Source organism: Frieseomelitta varia, unplaced genomic scaffold (genome assembly GCF_011392965.1).
Source record: "Frieseomelitta varia isolate USP_RPSP 00005682 unplaced genomic scaffold, Fvar_1.2 scaffold_482, whole genome shotgun sequence".
NCBI lineage: Eukaryota > Metazoa > Arthropoda > Insecta > Hymenoptera > Apidae > Frieseomelitta > Frieseomelitta varia.
This window is the reverse complement of record NW_025110237.1, coordinates 148,866-166,422: the sequence shown is the minus strand read 5'-3', so window position 1 is coordinate 166,422 and position 17,557 is coordinate 148,866.

Here is a 17,557-nt window from a genome sequence, read left to right as displayed (position 1 = left end):
ATAATGAATTTGCGTCAGTTTAATGTAAAGTCAGTTACGTTTTAACCTCTTGGAATGACGTGCACGTCGAGAACTGTTTGTCCCAAAATCGTGGTATTTTCTCAGTTTTAAGCATATGTTTAAGTAAAACGAAATAGGCAAAACAAATAATAAATTTATTACTTCTCAATAATTTCCATACAGTGAGTATCGTACCGACGACTTCGAAAAGGAAGCGACGAATTATTGTGTACGATTTGGTCACTCGTTATGGTCCGCAATCGATTGCCAGCGCAGTTAAGATATACATCTTACGTTCATCGTTTATTAGAAAAAAAAAGAAACGCAATTACTTTTTGCCATGCAACCCAGTATATATAATATTTATATATAGTATATATATATAATTAAATTATATGTATATATATATAAAAACGAACCATTATTGTCTCTAATTCGAACGCGCGTTGGTCCAACATCTTACGGATATACATCTTCTACGTTCATCGTTTATTAGAAAAAAAAAGAAACGCAATTACTTTTTGCCATGCAACCCAGTATATATAATATTTATATATAGTATATATATATAATTAAATTATATGTATATATATATAAAAACGAACCATTATTGTCTCTAATTCGAACGCGCGTTGGTCCAACATCTTACGGATATACATCTTCTACGTTCATCGTTTATTAGAAAAAAAAAGAAACGCAATTACTTTTTGCCATGCAACCCAGTATATATAATATTTATATATAGTATATATATATAATTAAATTATATGTATATATATATAAAAACGAACCATTATTGTCTCTAATTCGAACGCGCGTTGGTCCAACATCTTACGGATATACATCTTCTACGTTCATCGTTTATTAGAAAAAAAAAAGAAACGCAATTACTTTTTGCCATGCAACCCAGTATATATAACATTTATATATAGTATATATATATATATATATATGTAATTAAATTATATATTATATATTATATATATTAAAGTATATAAAAAAACGAACCACTATTGTCTCTAATTCGGACGCGCGTTGGTCCAACATCGCGACGTCGTCGCGTGTTTTCTTTGCCACGTCTGTTTCTCCTTTCCAAAGACGTTTGTGTACTCACGTTCGTGCAGATCGGCGGGCGCGCGCGCGAGGCGAGAATGTACCCGGCAAAATGCCCGTCTCTGTACACAATGCGTCGAATGTCTGGCCAGCGTCTGGCCGGGATCCTTGAATGAACGCCTATTTTTAAAAGGGCAGACAAATGGATGAAACAAGCGGACCTCTGCAAGAGCAGAGAGCGATCGTCCCTGCCCCGCGAAATGGAATCCGGATGCCGCTGCCGTCGTACGACGTGTCACGCGTTTTGCGGCCGATACCACTTTCGATCGATACCTCTCGTCCGCTGATGCCTCTCTCGGCAAAAGTTCGTTAATTGGAGGCCGAGACTACTTCGCTAGTTGGACGTCGGTCGCTGATTTTCGTCTTTACGCTTCGTTTCGCGATTTTGCCCGCCCTGCTGGCGTTTTCCGTCTGCCAATTGCAACGTGCAGCGTCGCGACCGGTGTGGTCTCTTTATTAAAAGAGAGAGAGAGAGAGAGAGAGAGAGAGAGAGCATCTCTTGATCTTTCGGCTCCGTCGTCGGATTACATCGGCATTTGAAACTTATCAACAAAGTTCACACCCACACAGTAGGGATTATTCGAGCGTTTGAGCAGTTAACTGAATTGGCAAGATATTTGTCGAAAGCGATTTCAGTTGATTGAATTTGATATCTAGATACCTGAATGTTATAGTTTCATTTTGATATAGTTATTTCATTTCATAGTATAGTCAATTCAATTCAATATAGCCGCGTACTTACGTAACGAAATTAGATGTAAAATTTGATCTCTGTGAGAGTGGTAAACGGCTATGTAAAATATTGTTGCAACGACTTGGGATTGAAGATTCAGCTTTTTTTAGCAAGTTTATTGTAAAAGGGGGGAGGGAAGGAGAAATTGAGACGCGACAGGTCTGATAGTCTCGCTCATGTCAAGGCGAGGGACTGAAAAACGTGGTCGAGAATGACAAATGAATAAAATATACGACCGTGCTACGTAAGATAGCACCAGTCGACACTAATAGCGTGTCTCTTTATCGATAAGTGTTCTAGTCAGGAGGCAGACAGCAGTTAGACAGAAAAATCCTCGCGACTCTTGTCACGTTGCGCACACCAGCCGATAATACATTTATACATTTCCAAGCTGTTCACACGTGCGATTTTCCTTCCCTTTCTTTCATCATCCGCCGTTTTTTCTTAATTTTCTCTACTCAGTTTTCTAACGCTTCTGTCTTCACGACTCATTCGCGTATCTGATGCCCTGCGTTTCTCACGAAGCTGGACAATTTCAACGTTCGTTGTATTCATAGGTGAGTTTTTCAACTGTTGTTTGATATTTCTTCGTTCTTTCAATGTTGTTATACATAATATCTCGCACCGTGCTCAGCAGCTGAGTTTGCTCTTCATCGTATGCCAACTATAATTCGCAAAAATTAGTCTCCTTAGTCACAAAATCTAAGAATCTACTTAGATCAGGTAGTTCTCTTCAAGCCTGTATCTTCGATTCCGGACATCAATTTTTTCGTAAAATTATTCAAACGAACGCTTGTATATTCTATATTTTATTACAAAATTTTCTATTTTTTTCTCTTTCAATTCAATAGAAATTTTATGCTTTAAGCCAACGTTGACATAGAGACATTAAAATACAACGAACAGCAAAATTTATATATTTTAATAAAAATAAAATAAAACCATCAACGACACTGGAACTACCAATAAATTGATCAAAATGACCAATTTATAATTATTATAAAATTGACAACTATATAGGCAGGAAACGGTGTATCTCTGGAGATTTAAATAATCTTTCGTAAAATATATATTTATCTGTACTCTGTATTGTATCTTTTTTTTTTCTCACCGTCTCTAACGGAAATTTTAATCAGCATTATAACATAGAGGCATCAACGTTTAAGAAACAGCAAAATTTGTATATTTAAAATATATTTAAAATTAATTATTAAATAAATAAAGAAATAAATTTTATAAAATTTATTTATTTAAAATATCCATATTTAAAATATATAATTAAAAAATATATTTAAAATAAATTGGAAAGAAATCATTGGAATTACAATCGTTAAAATAAGTACGATAGGTTTAAAGAGCCTCGTCGAGCCTCCAATAAATTTGACGCGACGCACGGTTGCGCCAAGAGGTCGTCGCGACGTAGGTCCCGAGCCGTATGAAAATCGCCAGTGGTTCGTTCGCGATCGGGAGCAACGACCGGTAGGCAAGCGCGATGCGGTGACACGGTTCAGCAAGCCTGGCGGGCCGTTCGTTCGATCGCTGAATCGCGGAGGCAACGCTTTCGATCCCGTTGCCTGTGTCTCGCGTCGACCGAAGCTACCGTTCACCACCCTCGAGCTCGCGTGTCCTTGCGCAGCTGACGATCGACAGCCATGGATCCCTCTCGCCAGACCGCTACCACCACACTCGGTGGCGAACCGTTCGTTCGTTGCCAGTTCTCGTAAAACTCGTAAAACAAGGAGGGCGCGAGGCTTTCAGGTTTTGCGATTCGACTGAAACTTTGTAGAAACACTGTTAGAGTTGAGTGTCCTGTTTATGAATACATATACACCACAACAAGATACTCGAGAAATTTTAACACTTTGCACATGCGCCACAGCTAACTAACCCTTTTCACCGAGCTTTTTTGCAAGTTACGCAAGACTTGCATGCCACGCATAAAATTGATTTTAACTATATTTGATGGTAATAATCCTGTATCACACGTAGCTTGTATGAAACACGAAATTAAAAATAAATAACACAATAAACATTTTCTCAATTCGTGTGAAACGTAACATTACAGATAAATTATATAATTTAAAGTTTTATGTAGTTTTAGTATTTTGTTGAAGTGTGGTAACGTTCGAAACAGGAAAGTTTGCGTAATGGTACATTACAAAACTGGCAAATATAGCGCGAAACATACTCTGATGCTTCGTCCATAAATAATTCAGACACACATTCTTGCTGTTAGAGGCTGACGTTTTTATCGGTATTTTCTTAACTCATTTAACTGATTCAAAATTTGAGCTTTATAAAAGCTGGAGAGGTATATAACGAACTGCAGAAAACTATAACTCAAGTTTAACTAAATAATAATAGCGATCCAATCAACAATGGCAAGATCCAATCCAATATGGAACGCGTTGGTAAGAGAAAAGTGGGAGATCATGCAACGACTTACCTCAAAGCGAGGAGATCTCTCCATTCGGTTGGCAAAGTGTTAAGATATTTGTGATGAAAGCTGAAAAGATTACCAACAGCGTCAATTCGTGACTCTGTCGTGCCAATTTTTTTTTTTTCCATTTTCAATTAAACTATTTTATATTTATCACGCTTCGTGTCTAAAAGACGCATCTAAGAATTTTACTTTTATCGTCAGACGACTTCTCAATTACGTAATTTTCAAACAAAGGTGTATAATTTGAATATTAATCAGTTCTGACTGTTCTATTCTTTCTCAAGTAACAACGAAGTAAGACGTTCATTCTCACCCAACGTGAGCGTAATGATATATCGTTAGCCGCGTAGTATTATCGTGATTCGGGGCCAACGTCGTCACGTGTACGCGCGTCTCGTTCGACGATTATACTCTGGCCGATCGATAAATAACGAATCTGGCTGTAGTGACGCGATCGTGCAACTCAAGATGCGCCCCGCAACATTCTTGCGTCTCGTTTCTTTCGCGCCAGGGCCACAGGGTCGCGTAATACGACCGATTGATTGGATACGCGAACGATACGAGGAGAAAAAGCGACTCTATCTGTATGAAAAATTTCCTAAACTGCTTTGGAGAGGTTCGTACGCGAGCTCAAGGGTCCGAGAAACGAAGCAAACTGCAGTTTTGTTGCACTTATGCAATTTCGTTCGTGTTTTGCATTTCGAGCGTTTTAAATATTTTTGCACTGGCACAGAAAAATTGAGAAGGAGAAAGAGAGAAAAAGTAACAGAAAACTAAATATAGAGACACAACTAAAGTAAAGTACCAAACTAAAGGATAGTACCAAAGAGAAGTATATTAAGTGTAGAGACAGTGTGCAAATATCATTCTCTATTAGTCTAGTTAGTCTGTGTATAGTATAAAGTTAGGTTAAAGCATGCAATACTAGATGTAAGGGAAAAGTAATAAGGGAAAACTTGACAACCAAGGGAATTAAAACGGCAAACAAAATGTAAAGAATAATGTAAGGCACTGAGGTCTATTTCTAGGCCGAAAGGCTGAAATAAAGATTCATTCGTTCATTCATTCATTCAAATATTTTTGCAAATATATTGTACGAAATTTCAAATTTTCTTTCGAAATTCGACGTTTTACTACGATCGATTATTAAAGAGCTCTGGCCTTGCCCACCTTGCTGCGAGGCGACTGGCGAAAGAAACGGAAAACGAAAGAGACACGCGAGTGATTTAACACGTAGCAAATCAGTTTAAAAGTGTGAAAGACCTCTTGGAGGTTTTCTTGGCAGAGAAACAGCGAACATTTTCAATGCTAGTGCAGAGCAAACCGATCAATTATTCTTTTAGCAATAAGCGTGAGCTGTTGTCGAGCAATATTTGCATCTGGCTTTTAATTGCCCGGTTTTGTCAGGAAATGTGATTTAATAGTATGCGTGTACGGTTCATGAATCGAATCGCCAATCGTTCTCTCTCTCTCTCTTTCCTCTCTTTCTCTTTCTTCTTCTTCTTCTTCTTCTTCTTCCTTTTTTTTTACTCGGTTCATTTTCATGGACGCACGTAAAGATTTTATGCGATCGCGTAATGAGGGACGCTCGTAAAACGAGGCTTCTCTTGTTGTTTTGCAAGCACGACTTTTTGCTCGTTTGCCGCGAACGCGTGATTAATTCTCGTATTTATCGATCGGCAGTGTCACAAGGCAGTGTCCGCGTATTATGTTTCGCATCGACGAAAGAATTTCGTTGCACGCACGACGCGCGAAATTTAACAACGATATTATATATTCGTCGTGATGTTTTTACCTGTTGCGATTGCACATGCGAAAATTAAAAACGACGTACCTTTGCCACGAGTTTTTCGTTGCTGTCGATTCTTCTTCTACTCGAAAACGCGGAATCTCATAAATATTCAGAAGAACGCGCTGTAACATTTTTATAACAAAGGGTTTCTGATGATGAGAAATATGAATTTACCTAAACGCTCGTGGTCCAACAATTAAATTACTTGTTTTCTCGTACTTTCATTTCATAATGGCAATGACGTTTAATACCAGAACTGTCGAAATGATCAATTGTAAATTCTTACGATTCAAATGATTCTTCATAAGTATAAACTACTCTATCGTATTGTAAAGCTTTCTGATTTTCAGTGCCGACGAAAAGAAGTAAATCTGTGTAAAGATGTAACGAAATAACCAAATTAATGTGTTATATTCTTCCTTTTCGATTCGTTTCCTCTCGCGTCAAATCACCGCCGTGTGCTAAAAACAATTTTCACTTCAAAATTCAAGGTCAAAGTCAATTCTTCACACCTGTCTCTATCAAATCGAAGGTGTAGAATCCACGAACAAACTTTTCTTCCCACCCTACCCAAAGTTGCAGAGTGCAACGATCATTCGATCTTTCATCAAACCGAATCGTTCATACCCGACTCGCAGATATTTCATGTGTCGAGCTTGTGCGTAAGAGAATTACGCGCGCGCAGCTTGCTATATCGCGATACGTGATCGGCTCGGTTGCGTATAATTTATACAGCGCTGTCGGGAGCGTGCAGCTTCTTTTACAGCTCTGTTACGCGCGATCCTCTCAGCGGGTCATCTTCGCTTGATGCCTCTGTTACGCGCGTAACACGTAACAGAGATGGCTCCCGCGTTCAACGATATCTTTCCGTTCGAAGGGGAAAAAGAATCGAGATGACGACGATTTCACGAGTCGACAGGCGTAAATGGACACAGACAGTCGTCTCGGACACCTTGCGCGCTCCGGCCTTAATGGACGTCGATTTAAAAATAAGAAGCTTCCTTCGTGCAGCTGCCGTTCGCCTCTGGACATTCGCAGGCTGGATTCCGTTCGTCTTGAAAGCTTTCTGCCAGCCGAGCCGCCCGTTACGTGAACGGTTCCTCTCGGTCTTGATATTATTTCGTTCGAAATGTCTCGCTTTTTAACGGACTGCTGGACGAAGTGCTTTCGAGAAGTTGCAAACTCACTTGCCACGCAGTTTTACACACGATATTTCCGTGTTCGATGAACTTTACCTTAGTTTGTAAACGTACACGCGTACAATGCCGTACAATTAGGGGATACAAACCGAGTTGGAAGTGATTCTGCGTGAAAAGAAACGAGTCGACGAACTTTGTTCTCGAGAGAATCGAGTTTGAAAATTTATCAAGTATACTCGAATTTAGTTGATTGCTCTGCAACGAATATTCCGCAATGCGCAGAAATAAGTGAAAGGTGTAGAATTTCTACACAAAAAAATTTTACTCTACATTTCTCCGCACGTAGAATAATCCCTCGTTAATTATTCGAATATGCTTGATAAAGTCTCTTTAATGAAAAAATTCTATTCTTTCTCTTCATTTTTGTACCTTTGTACCGCTACTTACGGAACATGATATATATTTTACATAATGTACAGGGTGTTTCGCAACTTGTGAGACCCACTTCGGCAGCTGATTGTACGCCTAAAAATAATGAAAAAAAGAGTCATATAAATATATGTCCTGTCTGTCTTCGTTTATGAGATATAATGAATTTTCTATTTTAATTCTTTTACAAAAGATGCTCGAAATGACCAGCTTGCATTTGAAGACAAGCCTGCACGCGTCTTGTCATTCATCTGGTTACTCTCTCTATCGTTCCTGGTGTTTCTCGAATTTGTCGGAAGTCTTGCTCTATTCTATTTCGTAGTATTTCAGCATTTTCAATCAATGTTGCGTATACAATAGATTTTAAATGTCCCGACAAATGAAAATCTAATAGATTCAAATTCAAAGAACGAGCAGGCCATGCAATAGGACCTCCACGATCAATCCATTTATTTGCAAAGTGTTGATTTAAAAATTGTCTAGCCACTCGGTTAAAATGCGGCATCAAAAGCTCCATCATGCATAAACCGCATACGAATAATCTAATATCAACTGCAACTTCCTCTAATATTTCGTGTAAACGCGTGCTCAAAAAATCAACGTACTTTGCGCCTGTTAGTTTCCCATCAAGAAAAAAAGGTCCGATTAAAAATTTATCAATTATTCCTGTCCATACGTTTAAACTAAACTGGTGTTGATGTCTTGAATGCACAATAACATGTGGGGGTTTTCTTCATCCCAATTATGATTATTATGAAAATTGAATATACCATCCCTGGTAAAACTAGCTTCATCAGTGTCACACGTTTGTAGGAACCAAGTACAAAAAACTACCCTAGGTTGAAAATCAGTAATCTGAAAATGGAATACGGGTATAATTGCTGCGAATTCTTGCTTACGAACTATTGCGGTCTATGGAAAGAGAAACTTGCTCTGTTTATAAAATTCATTATATCTCACAAATAGAAGACAGATATATATTTATATGACTTTTTTTTCATTATTTTTAGGCGTACAATCAGTGGGTCCCACAAATTACGAAACACCCTGTATATTTAAAAAAGCGATCTTTTATTTATTTGAAAAGAAACGTTGTCTTCTATAGACCACTATTCTTACACGTACGTATGTACGCCGCAGGTCGCCGGCAGAGTTCACGGATCGTTAAAGAACAATCCACCGTGGCAGAAAATTTGCAAAAAAATTCCACTTACCATACGAGATAAATATTTTCCAACTCGTTCCGCGTGCGTAACGCCGCAGCTTCCTATTGTGCGCGGTCGATCAACGTCAGCTCGTTCGGAACGTCGCGTCGCGTCGCGTCGCGTCGCGTCGCAGACGTGATTTTCTTTCGATCGAGCGCCCTCTCTCTCTCTCTCTCCCCCCCCTCCCTTCCTGTTTAAAGTAGAAGGGAAAAGCGGTGGAAAAATGGAGAACGAGGAGATAAGAAGAGCTGGCGAGGCATAGAGAGTGCACGTCGCCGCGGCGATTATGCAGGAATGGTGCGGCGCGGCGAAGGGGGGCGAGGATGTCTAGGACAGTAGACAGGAGGCTAGTGAGAGAACTCGTTTCGCGGATTTTTTCTAGGACTCTAGGCGAGGCCTGTTGAACATCCAGCTTCTCCGAGCCATTAGTTGTAATCTTCGTAGCCGCGTGTAGCTATTAATAATGCGCATCGCCGCAAAGAGGACGTCGCACTCGCGAGCGTTTAGCTCGATTACGCTCCGCTTGTATTCTACACCGTGTGTAAATTCTCCAACACCTTGAGATCATCTCCAAACGAATTGCATACGATCTGACGTTAGATCGATGAAGAACGAGAAGAAGCACCGTTAACGCACTGATCTATCGACGAATGGAGCGTTAAATTTGTAGCAGAGAAACGAAAATGAAAGAGACAGAAGGAAAACACGTACAACAGAAAAGTGCAAGCTCATTTCACTGAAAGTCATTCGAGTGAATATTGAAAATACGCTGTTATAGATATATAAAATTCCTATGAAAAATTCTAAATTGGCCATTTTGACCATTTACTGAAAATCATTCGAGTCTCTGGAAATATACTATTACGTATAAATATTTAAAATCCCCATGAAAAATTCTAGATTCTAGATTTACTAATAATTACTCGGGTCTCTGAAAATACGCCATTATAAATATATAAAATTCTTATGAAAAATTCTAAATTGGCCATTTACTAAAAATCATTCGAGTCTCTGAGAATACACTATTATATATAAATATTTAAAATTTCCATGAAAGATTCTAGATTCTAGATTTACTAAAAATCATTCGATTCTCTGAAAATACGCTATTACAAATAGCGTAAATAATAAAAATTCCTTAGAAAAATTCTGAATTGACCATTTCGGCCGTTTTTTGTTTTTGGCAGTGTTAAACACAGTGATTCATGAAAATATTCGCATATTGTACATATATTTTGTCCAACACGGGAGACATCATTTTATATCAAGGTCATTTTTGACTGAAAAAAATAAGTACAATAGAGGGAATGTGCCTCGATCGTTAACTCACGTGTCGCAAGGAGAGACGAGTTTCGAAAATTTTCAACCAAGCGAACTGAACTGGAGGGAAGTGGCTCATTCTCTTCGTTCCTATTTAAAACGAATCATCTGTGACCTCGTTACGTCGACGATCACGTCGGAGACCACGTCAATGACGTATTAATCAGCGTTAGGCGGTGCTATCGCTATTCTATGGACGTGAAATGACTGGCAGCCGCGCCGCGTGCATTCGAACGAACGGCACGTTGAACAGCCTCGAAGATAAGGATTATCGCGAATCACGAGGAGGGAACGTAAAAAGGTGGCTCGGATAGTGTCGTTGAATTTTCCACGTTCTCTCGCGTTGGCGCTGTTCAATTTCCTTCTTCTTTCGGGATAGAGGAGTATCGAGAAATTCAATGCTATGGTGTTTTCAACGAAGCTCCCGGAAGAAACCATTGCTTACCAATTTCTTACGAATCTCAAGTCGGAGGAATGTTTTGTTCACAATTGCGGTTCGATTGAGAATCAGTTAAGAATTAATTGTTAATTTAAAGGTGAGAACTTGGAAAAGTGAGAAATCGATCTGCTAATTTTCACGTGCGTTCAGCTACGTACCTTTTTCTTCGAACTTCACGCGATCGAGAGGACATCGGTGTGGGAAAGAGGAGAGGAAACGTGGCGTTGGCCGGTTTGTAGAAATGGCGACGCCGCAGCGAGACGCATACGCGCATAGTAGACCTTGAGCCACTATTACCGACTGTTTATGCCATGATGTAATCGTATCCTAGGCTATCCGTGGCCGGCCTAGCCTGCACTTTAACAGAGAAAAACCCACCGCTTCGTAAATAATATTCACCGTACGTTCGACGTTTCAGGTGTATTCGAATAATTTACGGCTAACCACTTGCCGTGGCTGGTATCCACTCTTCGCGAGAGTGTTTGCCTGCACGCGTACCCAATCGAAGTACAGAGTGTAAGAAAGCAACGCGAAGCGAACGCTAAAATACGACGCGTGAGGTATTCTGCAATTGGTGGCCTGGCCGTGAGATCATCGCCAGTCGAATTTTCCGTGTTTTTCAATTTTCGCGAGTAAACGCGCGACGATCGATAAATTCCGGACGAATGAAGGAAACATCGAACGGAAAGTTTATACAAAATTTGAACGCGCGAAACTGTAGAGAAATTTCTATTTCGGTTTGGTTTCTTAGTTAATTCGCCAAATAAAAAGAGACAGTTTTGTCTGGAGGAAGTTTCTTTTAGTTTTGTTAACGAGCGATGTCGAATTATGATTCTCGTCTAAATGTCATTTACAAATATTTCTAGGCTTTCCTAGCGACAGCTCAGCATATTATTAGAGCTGTATTTTGTTTTTAGGGAATTTTTTAATTAAAAGAACAGATGATAATCAAAGGGGGATTTACATTTCCTAGATTGGCTGCTTCTTTCATTTGAAAAATTTGACTCGATAAATGACACAATGTTTCATTGACACACCGCGGGAGTTTTGGAAGGGTGAAACTTTATGAAACTTCCGGAGAAACGAAGAGATGGATCGTAAACTCAATAAATAAAATCGATGGATCGTAAATTCAGTAACATAAAATACTGTGCATACATTATTCGTTAATAAAACTCCCGGAGCAGCGTAATATATTGAAACAATATACGTATGCTTCGTTGAAACTTTACATGGAAGATATAACGATATAATGTAATTCTTCAAATGACATCAGGCATACACATCTAGTTGGCAACTGCAGTTTTTAGAATGTTTCTTGTAGACTGGACGCGAACGAAACTTGAGAAACGTTATTGTGGACACTAGAAAGTGATCGGTTTTCGACAAATGTTGCATAAACTGCAACCCCGAGAACGCGTAATTTCATGGGCATTTTTCTGAAAGGGGGACGAATGCATTCAGAAAATTCTCTCGTAAAATATTTTCCGACGGTTCTCTCACGAGACACCAGATACTTGACTCGTAATAAAGAGGACATGTAGGAGTCGGGCGCCGATAAAACTGGGGGAAGATTGCGTTGCCTTCACCCCTCGTGGGTGGAACTCGTTGCGATATGTTAATATCGTGTACGTACGTATTCACTCGCGCGAGATTCAGTCGCACTTTCGTTCTTTTCATTTTCATAATTGTGTTACAAGTTCTAGGAGATCAGATCGCAATCGACTAGTTAACCATTTCTAATACGAGACACGAAGTTGGATTTCTCCAGTGTGCCAACTCAATAGAGAATCGGAAATTTATAGACAGCCTTTCTGTTCTTCAGATCTTTCTGTCAAATAAATAACTTGCTTTATTATTATTATTATTTTTTTTTTTTTATAACTCGGAACAGGTGAACAGGTTTTTGCAATTGATAGAGATCACGGGCACGAGATTAAACTTAAATTAAAAATTAAATTAATTGACTAATTACTTTTAATTAAAATTAAATAAAATAAAACTCTCGTGCTAGTTTCGATTCTCTTTTTCTGAGACCAATGTTGCACTCTCCAGTAAAATATCTACGAGTTGATTAACCTTCTGAGGACGGAATATTTAAATCCCCCTTCGCTAGTGGACGGATTTAAATCGCCAGGCGAAGTTTAATTTTACATGTTTTCATATAAATTATTGTAGTTCCTATATTTTCAAAGTTAATCAAATCAAACAAAGACTACGTTATTTTGCAATAATTTATTATAATTTGTTTCCAATAATACATTCGGCTTTCTCAGATATTATATAGATATATCGGACTTAGAAGGTTAGAATTATGTGATTTATGGATCGATTTTCTCGTTCTGCGAGTCGTTTTGCCTCGCGGGCATCACCTTTGATCCGAGAGGAACGGCGTTACGCGAGTAATCGTCTTGGCATTTAGAAAATGTGTATTACACAAACTGACGACGCAACGCAAAAAATTCCTCTTTCATTATTATTACTTCCTTTTTTCTAAGTTTTTTCCTTTTTTCTGTTTCTCCTGTTATAAAGTCTCGGAGGTCTCGCCGCTCGATGTCGAAACCGCGCAGCCTGAGAGAAGTGGCCTTAGGAGAAGTTGCACAAGTTCTGTCTAGACGTGTGTGAATATGCTTATGCCGGCACACGTAATGAACGACAGTGTCTGCAAATGACAGACGCGACATTCGTTTACCATACGTGGTCATGTACCTCGTACTGAATTTGATCATCAGCCGTTAAAATCTCATTTAATATAAATGGAGAATAATAGAGAATTGTGGAATTTCATCCGAAACCATTGTCGCACGGTTGAACGTGATTTCCTCGCGACCATCTTGGAGAAATCCAGTGCCGAGACTTTCAAAATATTTTTCACCATCCTCTTACACTGCTTTTCATAATATTTGGCGCAAGAAATAATTTCCTCAGAAAGTATGATTTTGATTGTAAAAATCCGCAGTCCAATTATCGTTGAACAACGACATCGATATTTCTTCTCCTCGACTAACGTCGAACTAACCTCGAATCTTCGATCGCTTCGTGTCACAGTGCATGCACAATTGAAATAATATCGAATGGAACGTAAAGATATGAGAAAAGAGAAATCTTCGAGTGTATGTATCGTTTTGCAACTCTGAAGGAAAGTACGTAGAGCCGTGGCGCGTGGTGTGCGAGGAGGAACGTGTACGCACGAGCGCGGCAGTGTCCGAAATAATTCTGGCGTTTTCGCGCATTGTTTGGTCCACCACGTGGCCGTTTCGTGACGGCCATTCACGAGTACACGATATTATTCACCAGGCGTTTTAGAATTGAATGCCTGCGAAGAAGTTATAAAGGGGCCGAGAGGGGGCCAACAGCCGATATAATGCAATGCAATTGGCCTTGCGAGGTGAACGTACTCGCGGATGATCCGATGCATATTGCACGGCCGCTGCACCGGTACAGCACGAAATCGTGCACCGAGGTCTTCGATCTCGTGTCCGTTGCTCGAACCGACATTGTTAACCCCCGCCGGTGTGGCCGTCGTGTAACTACACGAATATTTTCTCGCTGTGATTGTCAGAATATTCCGTTTCGCGAAATATTTGACGTAATCAGTTATTTTATATTTTAATAGTTTATATTTTAATATTTATATTTTAATAGTTTATATTTTAACATTTATATTTCAATATTTTATATTTTAATATTTATATTTCAATAGTTTATATTTTAATATTTATATTTCAATATTCTAAATTTTAATATTTATATTTCAATATTTTATATTTTAATATTTATATTCTAATAGTTTAGATTTTAATATTTTATATTTTAATATTTTATATTTCAATATTTATATTTTAATATTTATATTTCAATATTTTATATTTTAATATTTATATTCTATTAGTTTAGATTTTAATATTTTATATTTCAATATTTATATTTTAATATTTTATATTTCAATATTTATATTTTAATATTTATATTTCAATATTTATATTTTAGTATTTTATATTTTAATATTTATATTTTAATATTTATATTTTAATATTCATATTTTAATATTTATATTTTAATATTTTATATTTTATATTTTAATATTTATATTTTAATATTTTATATTTTATATTTTAATATTTTATATTTTATATTTTAATATTAATCGTCTTATTTTATATTTATTCTGGTTATAATTGTTATTTATTATACTTGCCCATCTTATTTCCTAATCTTGATAATTTTACTAATTTTATAACCACGATAACTTTACTAATAGTTTCTGAATTATACACGATAATTCTGCTACTTTACGCGTGAAAGTGCTAAAGAGCAACTCTCAGTTCCCGATGAGGATTAAACTCCACCGCGTTATCTCTTTAACTCCCACCCATAATCCGCGAAACCACAACGCTTTCGAAAATCAACCTTGATCGTCGCTCTTTTTTTTTTTTTTTTCGCAACAGCGTCGACGGGGTTGTCGAAACAACGGGTCGGACACCGCAACGAAGGGCTCGGCGATCCAATACATCATCCAACCACTGGCGACTCCCTCTTTCTCTCTCCGGTTCAAAGCCCTCGGTGTTTTTGTTCGGAGGTGGCAGAGCCACGGTGTTCTCTCCCCTATTGATTTTGGAAATTGAATTCTGGGGGGTGTGCTCGATGTGTGTTTTCGTTGGACGCGCGTAGAACCAGGTCATTGGGCCTTTGGCCATCCCCTTTTATAAGCAAAGGCCTCTACAAGTCGATCAGTTTTACCGAACATTATTTTTTTCTCCTTCGTCTAGAATCTTCCAGTTTCACGAAAAAAAAAAGAAAATGCTCGGGTTCGTGATTAGCTATAGTTGCACGGTCGAGTTTTCACTTGATAGATAACAGTTCAATAATTGAGACCGTATGCAATTGTGTCGCGTGTATGATAAGTCATACACTTTGCCTTCAAAAACATTTTGCCAGCAATTTATTCATTTAGGAAATAGCGAAGTATTACTTCGAACTGGAAGTGATTATATTTCTGTTGATATTTAGCGTGAAAGTTTGTTGATCATGTTTCTCTGTTATGTGAATTTAAAGTATTCACCAAAGTATAGTATATAGAGGTTAATGATATATAATTTCAATTTTCTGAAAAATTTCGTTCATTATCTTATAAACTTTCGCAAGAAGCAACGAGAAATTTAGTTTATATGTCAATTGCCTGTGTCTTCAAGAATTTCTCCTTTTGAAATTTCATTGTTCCTCTTAGATTATTGTATTATGTTACATCACACAACGCCATACCTACGTCATACCTTCACTACAATTATCAGCAATTGTAAAACATTTTATAATTCATCCGTTAGTTAAATTATTTCTGACACTCTGACTTTCGATGGAGAAACTTTTTTTTTTTTATATATATGGAGATTTAGAATCGCATCGACTACGAGGTGTTTAACGACGTGCTGGAATTTTCTCTTTATATCTGGTCTAGTAGTTGGGTCTTCTTTAAGGTAGTTGATAACGTTTTTTTGTTGTTTCTGGCAGGTTAGATGTTTTGGTTTAATCCATATTTACTTCTTAGGTTTCGGTATTTTCTGCATTCGTGTAGCAGGTGTTGGGTGGTGATTTGTTGGTTGCAGATGTTGCAGAAAGGTGGTTCTGTTTTGCTTAGAAGGTATCCGTGTGTGATCTTGGAGTATCCGATTCGAAATCTAGTCATGGCTATCCTTTCTTTTCTGCTTATATCGTTGCTTGGTATTTTTTTGGTAGAAATGGTGTGCTATGTCGTGTATTTTGGTTCTATTTGCCGTAGTCCAAATTCTGTTCCATTCTTCTCTTTCCCCTTTGGTCGTTGAAGCTAGTAGGTCTTGGTGTGGGATTGGGACGTTGGCTCCGTTTGTTCGGTCTGTTGTTGCTTCTTTGGCTAAGGAGTCGGCTTTTCCGTTTCCTTCTATTCCTTGGTGTGACGGGATCCAGGTGATTATTATTTGTTTATGGTCGTTGGTAAGTTCGGTGTATGTTTCCTCAACCATTTGTATGATTTTGTGCTTTTTGGTGGTATTGGTGTTTGTTATCGCGTTTCTCGAAGTCAAAGAATCTGTGTAGATTACCGCTGATTGGTATTTGTTTTCTTGGATTGTATCGTAGTGCTTCTAGTGTAGCGTATGTCTCAGCGGTCAGGATGGATGTGTGGTTGGAGAAACTTTTGTTCAATGACGGAGATACATCTTTGATACACTACGGGAGAACTCTCGTTCAGTGACAAAATCTTCAAAGAAGTACAACTAACTGCTAACGCTTACGACAAACTGTACGTTTTCCGTTTGCCCTTTCTGAAGGATGCAGAAGACTCGAGGAGAAGGGTTACCGAAAAATTGGGTAAGAGAAGCGAGAACGCGTCGCCATTACGTAAAGACCGATTGCATGTGCAATTTTGAAACGGACACACAGACGGCTGAGACACGCTCGTTCTTCTTGGCACGGAGACGCTCGCAACACGCGTCTTCGTGTCTGGCTCCGCTTTTTTCACCTTTCCGTCTCTCTCTCTCTCTCTCTCTCTCTCTCTCTCTCTCTCTCTCTCTCTCTCTCTCTCTCTTTCTCTCTGTCTGTCTGTCTGTCGTTCTCTTAGACGTCGTCATTGTAACAACGTTGCTTGCAATTGCACGCGTCGGTGCTGATGCACTGAGTGCTGGAGGCTCGCGAGCTCACGACGATGCACTTTTGAACCTCGTCTCTCGTTAGGGGAAGTACTTTCAATTACGTTCCATTGTCCTTCAAACGAGTCCACGCGCCAGCGACGTACGCGCGGATTCGGGAGAATAGGTCGCGTCCCGAGGTTTCGTTTCACAAGAAGCTAAGTCGAGACGCTACGTCGGTGCACGTGCATTCCTCTTGAGAACCTCGGGAATCTTCTCGTTCGTGGTTACGAAGGTCTTGGCGACGTTTAATTAAATGTCGGCGAATCGATCGTGAAAATCTGC